At 39.6% G+C, this 8,893-nt stretch overlaps 1 protein-coding gene across 1 annotated transcript in view; it reads right to left on the reverse strand.

Annotated features, from left to right (window-relative positions):
- Enox2 (ecto-NOX disulfide-thiol exchanger 2) overlaps nucleotides 1-8,469 on the reverse strand; it is a 282,945-nt gene extending 274,476 nt beyond the window's left edge. Inside the window, exons 1-2 of the mRNA XM_059250208.1 lie at nucleotides 8,332-8,469; nucleotides 6,972-7,031 (exon numbers count right to left, since the gene is read on the reverse strand). The gene's annotated coding sequence lies outside the window, so the exon portion shown is untranslated. The remainder of the gene's footprint in view (nucleotides 1-6,971; nucleotides 7,032-8,331) is intronic.
- Between the last annotated feature and the right edge of the window lie 424 nt (nucleotides 8,470-8,893).

Raw genomic sequence — 8,893 nt, forward strand, 5'->3', positions numbered from 1 at the left:
TATTTTCATACATATTTATTATTATATTCTTTGCTCGTTAGCTGGCTTCTTCCTCCTCCCTTTCTTACCAGTCCCCTTCCTCATGTCCCCAAATAGTCCCCCCTCTGCTTTCATGACACATTTATTCCCCTGCCCTCGGCATCTCCTGCAAGGGAAAAATTCGAATACTAGGTGACCAATTTAGTATGGGGAATTGTGTTTGAAGAGGCAATAGTGGGAGGACATATCATGAGGTCTTCTTGTGGGATTCTTTCTATCCCAGGAGATTCTCACTGGCAGTTGTCGCTGCTAAAAAGGGCAGCTGGGGCACATGAGAGGGCCTTACCAGGGAGTTCCCCATCTTTGGTTTTCACAGTACACCACTGAAGCAATTTTGATAACATTCTCCATATAATGCTTCGGCTTCTCTGAACTACAGCCAAATTTTCACTTGTGCTCTGCCTACAGATGTCTTTGGACCAGCCCTGTTAACGGAGAGTCACCGAATATTCTCCAGTTTTTATTCTCGCCTATCAGTATTATGCCAGGGAGCAGTATTTTTTTAAGAGACCACTAAGCAAAACACAAATGGAAGGGAAACAGAGCTAAAAAAATTCTTTGTTCCTCCTATATCACCAGGGCATTCCATGATGTCCCCATCTTACAATGCTTGATATGTTGTTATCAGTAAAGTTTAAAAAAGGAAAATTAAGGCCAGTAAAACATCATACTTCATGGGCAAGAAATAGAAGAAACAAAGCTGAAGACTGGAATATAAATTTTTAGGTATATGATCAGTAGCTACTTCTGAAAAGTAAACATTGGGGCTGTTTCTTAAAAGTTAGGACAAAGCAATTAGCCTTTTCTTTAGACTAAACTGAGGTGGTTTGCTGAACTTAAAAAAAAAAAGAAAAAGAAAAACAACTGAGTCTGTTTTGATCTTCAAAAACGTCAAACTGGTAAACACTTGACTGTTTTTGCACATATAAATCTAAGGGCCAAGCCTTGCTTGGAGAAGATTTAAGAGACATAAAATTTGTCTGAGGTGTCTGCCAAATCTGTGCAGGAGAGACAGGGACCCTGGAAAAGCTGACACAATCATAATTCTTACAGCACTGGCAAGCTTGTGCTGTGCTCAAGTCACAGAAACCCACCCTTCCTTAGGTAATACTGTTTAAAAACAGACAAGTACATTATTTGCTTATCAGTTATCTGGTAGATCATTTTTGCCTAGATGTCCCAGAGGGAAGAGAAGGGGAAAAAAATCAACCCCTCTGGCACACAGCCCAATTTTCAGCTGGGAAAATTTTCATTTAGATGATGGGATTGCTCGTTAAGTGTTCTTTCTTTCAGTAGTTCTTGAATGTTCCATCTCTAATATCTGTGTGTCTCTGCATTTCTCTCTTTCTCTCTCTCTCTTTCTCTCTCTCTCTCTCTCTCTCTCTCTCTCTCTCTCTCATACACACACACACACACACACACACACACACACACACACGCAACTCCAAACACATCAAAACGAATATTTATGAGGATCTGGTGCAGAGTCTACCACAGTAATCATAATGAGCCTGCAATAATTCACTGAATAATTCGAAACCCTAACTGTACATTCAATGTTGAACTGGAGAATTACAGATTTTTTTAACTAGTTTATAGGCATATTAATTATAAAACTAATGGGCTTAAGAGGGATATCGTAGTCTATGCAAAGTAATATTATTTTATTCCCAGATGATTTGTACTCATAACTTCTGTCCTCTAAAGATCATTCATTTTTGCACAATGGTTATTATTTGTAAGAAAAATGAAAGAGAAATCACACTACAAGATATTAAGTGACTATATGACGACCAATATACTTTTGTAGAGAAAAATTTGATATCCAATATTCATGCAATTTTATGTCATTATGGTAATCTCCTACATATGTCTAAGATCACTTAACACAAGAATATAGTATATGAATGGGCTATATTCTGTAAATAGGATTAACTGTAGAATTCAACCAAGGTCTTCCCTAGGAATAGATTGTTGAAAAACGCATTTACATGGCACTTAAAAAATATAACCAATGACACTGGCCCCCATGACATGCACTGCTTCTTGTACACTCAATTCTACCACAATTTTCTCTAGCTTTCTGCTGGCATCCCCATTCCCAAAGACACAGACTTTCAAGAAACAAAGGAAAATTTGAACCATTCCAACTCCCTTCCATGAAGTCTTAAGTAAGAAAAGATTTCTCTACATTAACACAATATAAACCATTATGTAGCAAAACTATGCCAGTTTGGAACTGCTCTTGCTATGCTGTGATTACACATAACTTGCCCAAGGGACTATAAGAAGTCTGTGTAGAGTGACAAAATCAACAGGTATTTCAGGAAAGTGTAAAGCACTGAGCCACTGTAGGGGGTTAATAGTTTTTCTTAACAAAGTTTCTTATTATGATAACTTTTCTTCTATCATTTATTTACATTAGTCTTCCCATTCTGTAAAATAGTAGTAATTTTCTTTTGAGACAGGGTCTCACTGTGTAGCTCCAGCTGGTCTGGGACTTACTATGTAGATCAGGCTGGCCTCTAACTCACAGAATTGTGCCTGCCTCTGTCACACCCAGCTTACTATAGTAATAACTATTGAATGTATTTATATGTTTGCTCTGAGGATAAAATACCAGTAGTTTGTGTGTTATAAAACAATTAGCTTATATAATCCACATCAGCATTTGGTCAACTATAAACATTTCACATCTGCCTGACAGTGGCCTACAATCCCAAGAAATTTATTAGTTATAAGAAGAAAAATTGATGCTAGTACAGCTGATTTGCAAAGCTTTCATCAGTCTGCCTAAAGAAATTTGGATATTATCCTAAGGAAAATGAGCAGCCTTTGAACTATTTATATGGAGGCTGAACAGAATCAGACTTGTGATTTATAAAAAAAAATCCTTTATATGTAAAAACAGATGGGTAGAGAGTTGGTGTAGAGACAGTAGAAATCCAGGCGAGAAATGATGCATTTCTGTTGGCTGGTAAGCACATCCCAAACGAAAGCAATGGCAATAGTAGTATTTTAAAATAAGTTTACAAAATTAAAAAATAAAGTATGATGAAATTATCTTTAAAAATAAAGAACAATGTATCCCTGGAAAATATAGGACAATAAACATATACAAATGATAAAAAGTAGAAGTCACATGTTATCTTGTCATTTGTAGCAAACCCCTATTTGTGTATATTTAACAGTACAGTAGCCAGGCGGCGTTGGCGCACGCCTTTAATCCCAGCACTCGGGAGGCAGAGCCAGGAGAATCTCTGTGAGTTCGAGGCCAGCCTGGTCTACAGAGCAAGATCCAGAACAGGCACCAAAACAACATGGAGAAACCCTGTCTCGAAAAACCAAAAAAAAAAAAAAAAAAAAAAAAAAAAAACAGTACAGTAATTTTCCTATGTGTGCATACACAGATTTATATGGCATGTATAAGACACATACATATGTTTAAGTTGGAATCTGCTATACTATACTGGGTGTTTTATGGCCTGAATTTTCTCTGGATGTATCACAAACAAATTTCCACATCATGAAATTTACTTTGGCAGCATTCGATGATGTAGCTACTTAATGATCCACAATTGATTTCATTCAAACTTCCAGTACTGGGTATTTATGATACCATTTTTCCCCTTTTTGGTCATTATGATAAACAGTTCTAGGGAAGCTGGGAGTTGAATTGTGGGAAATATGATTGCTTCCTCAAAATATAGCACTAGAAGTTGATGATGACCAGTTAAAGACTATGTTCAGTTTTAGGATTTCTGATGCATATTGACAAATCATTTTCAAAGAAGGGCTGAATAAAATTATCACCCCACTACCAATGTGTCTGACCAAGAGAAGATGCATTTAAGACTAATACCAAAAATGAAATCGACTTGGTGGCTAGAGAGGAAGATGTTTCCTAGAAAAGTAACAAGAAAGGAGAAATGTGAGCCCTGTCAAGAGAAGTAGAACAGGCCTAACAGGGTTAAACTATGAGAAAGAAATAGATAATAAAGCCGGGCGGTGGTGGCGCACGCCTTTAATCCCAGCACTCGGGAGGCAGAGCCAGGCGGATCTCTGTGAGTTCGAGGCCAGCCTGGGCTACCAAGTGAGTTCCAGGAAAGGCACAAAGCTACACAGAGAAACCTTGTCTCGAAAAACCAAAAAAAAAAAAAAAGAAAAAGATAATAAAAATGTCTAAAAATGAAAATATAGTGAAAGTATGAGAATTTGATTTGCTATATTCAGTAAAAGTATCACACGCAGCAAATCGCTTTATCTGTTAATTTACATTTTTTATTTTTTAATATCTGTAACTACCAAGGTCCATAGTTGCATCCATGTGAATATTTGTTACTTTTTGTCAAATGATAACCACTTGTCAGATGTCTACTGTCCCAAGTACTCTTTCTAAGTACAAAGATGAACAAGATGTGGTTCCTGCCCTCAAGGAGCTCACAATCTACTGAAGAAGAAACATCACAGAATGGCACACTACAGTATGATCTCATCTGGAACAGAGGTAGTATGGGTCCTACGGAAGTGAGAATACTAACCTTGCCTTGTGTGTGCATTCATGCATATGCAGAGTGTTTATTGGACAGGCTTCCCAGAGACACTCATGTTGAAATTGAATTTTGAAGGTGAGAGGGGTGCTTTTACATAACCAAATCCACTCTCCCAAACAGTAACAATTCCCCTACACTGTTACCTTAATGCATGAAATAGCATCCTCTGGCAATGTTATACTCAGCATAAAATATAAAGAACAAGCAAGTGGAAACACTAATAGAATAGTATTTACACGTACCAATTTCTACTAATTCTAACCAATAAATATCTCTCAAGTTTGTTTCCTCCTCTCCCACATCAATACTTATGATCTCTCTAAAGAAAACACCCTACTTAGATATTGGTCATGCCTCCCTCTGGTGCAACCTTTCCACTGTCAAATGGGAAGATGACACATAAATCTAATTCATCTTATCACTAAAAACCAGGAGTCAGCCAGGAGGCAGTGGCACATGCCTTTAATCCCAGCACTCGGGAGGCAGAGCCAGGCGGATCTCTGTGAGTTCGAGGCCAGCCTGGTCTATAGAGCAAGATAGATCCTGGACAGGCACCAAAACAACATGGAGAAACCTTGTCTCGAAAAACCAAAACAAACAAAAAAAAAAACAAAAACAAAGAAAACAGGAGTCAGATATTGGGATAAAAACCTGAAGGATCAGAGAAGCCAGGGAGCAGCTGCCAGTTGCTTCCAACATCTACTGTTCCTCCACTGTTCTCTTTTCCTGAAAATAATGTTTTTTTCTATTGCCTACAATTTCATTTCTTACATCCAATAATAAGAGGTTATAACTTGGCCATATTTAACATATTCATACTATTACTTAGTATTTGTCTTTAAATCAATTTAAGACTGGTGTATTTTCTATTTTTATTAAATCCTATGTAACCTAAGGTTTGATGAATAATCTAGTTTTTTATCAGATACATTCAAATATGCAACTAATGAAATTTAAAATGTGTGTAGAGCCGGGCGGTGGTGGCGCACGCCTTTAATCCCAGCACTCGGGAGGCAGAGCCAGGCGGATCTCTGTGAGTTCGAGGCCAGCCTGGGCTACCAAGTGAGTCCCAGGAAAGGCGCAAAGCTACACAGAGAAACCCTGTCTCGAAAAACCAAAAAAAAAAAAAAAAAAATGTGTGTAGAAGCACAACGTAACTACCACTGGTCCATGCCCGACATTTTGAGTCCGTGGGCCTGTGGGAACACATTCATATTTCTTAGCATTGCACCTAATTCTCCAAAAATCACTCTCAAAACTCTGTAGCATACTTTGCTTGAAGCTTCCTTGTCCCAAACAATCTCAGTACCCCACTATGATGAACTGTCCATATTCCTTCATCTCCAATGGCTCCTCTCTACCTTTCTTTGCCTGTCAAATCATTACCCTTCAAGACTTATCTATTATGTCACCTTCTCACAAAAGCCCCAACCCTCTCCCTGGTTAGCCACTCTTTCCTCTATCCTACCACAATGCTTTGTACCTGTTTCTACTCTCCCACAATTCTTTACTCTAGGGTATCTCAGAATTGTGGTCACCTAGCTTCCCTAGACCTAGTGAGGGTTCAGACCTCATATTTTGTTGCATTTTCTGCACATCATGTGTGCTTAGGTCACGGAGGACATCTAGTAACCTGGTTCCCTTTTAAAAAGCTAAAATGAAATAAAACTCAAAGAACTGTCTAGATCCAAATGGCTTAGAGGTAAGAAATAGTTTTTGCACAGAATCATCTAATTTTTTTAAAAAAGATATATTAACTATGATTTTGGCAGACATAATCAACTGTGATTATAATAGCAGTTAAGCTAATTTGGTATTGGCAACTACTTTACAGCAGACACACTCTGATACAGAAATGCAAAATGACTCATTTGAGTTTCTTCCAAGATGATCAATTGTACCTTATAGTAATCTTTCCTTGCCATAACTGGAAAATCAAGAAAAAAAATGCACATCAGGATTAGGAAACCATGGGGGAAAGAACATGGGCTTTCAAGTCACAAGTCTGTGCACTGAAACTCTACCTCAATTATCTCCAATCTATGTGACTTCAGGTATTTGCTTAAAATCTGCATTTTAGTTTCTTCCTCAAGAGAAATAATAGTACACATATTATAAGACACTCAGATAATGTAACAGAGTGTTTATGATGAAGCTTGGGATATTATGTGGGCTCAATAAGTAGGAGTCATTACTATTATCTAATCAGATGGTTACAATTCAGGTAATCTGCTGTACAAGGACAGCAAACTCATTTCTTAAAAAAATATGTTTATGGCACTTTGCTTTCTAATTGACAAGTACAGGTTGTGGCTAATAGCCACAAACAAAACATCTACAAGACAAAAGTTTCTCCTTATATTTAAATTAAACTCACACCTGGAACATACCACCACACTTCTTTGTGTTCTCCAAGAATTGATCTCAAATCAGGTTCCCCTACAATGAAAAGGAAAATCACCCAGTCTTAATTTTTTGTTCTTAATTTTATTCAATACACAATAAAATTCAAACTTTGTATATTCTTCCCAAATATTATCTCCCAATATATCCCTGCTGATAACTCCTATATAATGGGAACGTGCCTGCCATACAGTTCTCCCTTTTCTATGCCTTCCTCTTAAACACCAACCCCTGCATCAGAAAATCTTCCTCCTTCACTCATTTCAAATTTCCTTTATTCCACTGAGTCCAGATTAAAGGTGACCTCCTCCCCAAAGGCTACCAGGATTGATCTAAAAGAAGGGTAAATTTCAAGACTTCAGCAAGTCCTGAGTTAGGCTAGAACTCTCACAACTCAGCCTCTCCCTCCTATCTATATGCTCTTCCACTAAGCCCTGGGCACTTTTTGCACACATTTGTAATATGCAGTAATTAATGCAGTGTGTTTCACAGTCTACTGTGTTCTGTAGACAGCTCGCCCATTAAATGTTTATCAACATTGGTGCCAACTAGTCTTTGTTGGAAGCTCTTAAAATGCTCCAGGTTTTTTAATAGGTCCAATTTCCCTTCTACTCTCACTAGAACACTGTACTGAATCTTAATTATATATTTCTCAAATGTAAGATTCCTTTCTTCTGTTCCCTATCCCTTCTGGAAATTGAAGGAGTACATCCTTTCCACTCCAATGACTGGTTGAAAGGGGCCAGTAAGAGAGATGGGCCGATTTTTTAAACATCTCATCATCAGGAAGCAGAAACGGAAATCTGACGGAAAATCAAGCCCCGAGTAGAACAAGAAATTTTCAGGGGGGGGGGGGAGAGGGGAGGAGAGAGGGAGAGAGAGAGAGAGAGAGAGAGAGAGAGAGAGAGAGAGAGAGAGAGAGAGAGAGAGAGAGAGAGAAAGATTGAGATTGCAGTGGTAGATGTTCAAACCTAAACTACAAATTGAGTGAGAGAAAATAGCACTCCTTCTTGCATGAAGGAGTCCAGATTCGACTTAAGGAAGACTCAGCCCTAACATCCTAGGAAGCAGCACATGCTGAGTGGTGTGAGGGAGAGGGGCGAGTGGTGGTAGGAATAAAACAAAAGAGTTGGGGGGTGGGGTGCGTGCTTATGTTCTGGATGCTCCGGCAACTGGTGCCCACCCCCTGACTCCCATGGACACCCCCACCCCTCAAGTGGCAGAGCTGGGCGGAGTTAGGCGCTGAAGACCGCAGCCCCGGAAGCACCCTCCTCCCAAGGCCCCCTCGGTCCCACAGTCCCCGGCCACTGCCACTCAGGCTTTCTGTCTCGCTGACCTCCAGCTCCGCGGCTACCGAAGTTCTACTCCTTAAACAGCCGCGGAAAATCGAGCCCGCTCGGAAGCTCCTGGACCCGGAGTGCCCTTGCAGCACCGCATGCCCCACAACTGTCTCCCAACTCTGCACCTTCTGGAGCCGGCCTAGGCCAAGCAATGGGGCCCAATGGCTGGACTCTAACCTACAGGGTGGCTACGGAGGCCTTTCCCATTGGCTACTGGTCACTAGGGAAGCCAGGGCCTAAGCGCATGTCCTCATGGGAAATGTAGTTTGAAGTAACTGGAGACTGTTCTTCCTCGAAACTATCCCATATTGGCATTGGTGGAAAGCGAGTGGATTGTGGGAGATGAAGTCAAGACAGTTCTTGATACCCACAATTCTTTTAACATCAAGCTTCCGATAATCCCTTGAGTTCAGATACAGGAGAGTATTCTGGGTATTGTAGTTTAGTGCACATGGCCCCTCAGACTAGCTTAGGGTATAAAGTGCTTGCTGAGGCAAACTAATGTTCTAGATTCTTTTGAATGCTTTTAAAATACTTACGTTTTGAGGAAAGCACGTT

This window comes from Peromyscus eremicus, chromosome X (genome assembly GCF_949786415.1).
Source record: "Peromyscus eremicus chromosome X, PerEre_H2_v1, whole genome shotgun sequence".
Classification (NCBI taxonomy): domain Eukaryota; kingdom Metazoa; phylum Chordata; class Mammalia; order Rodentia; family Cricetidae; genus Peromyscus; species Peromyscus eremicus.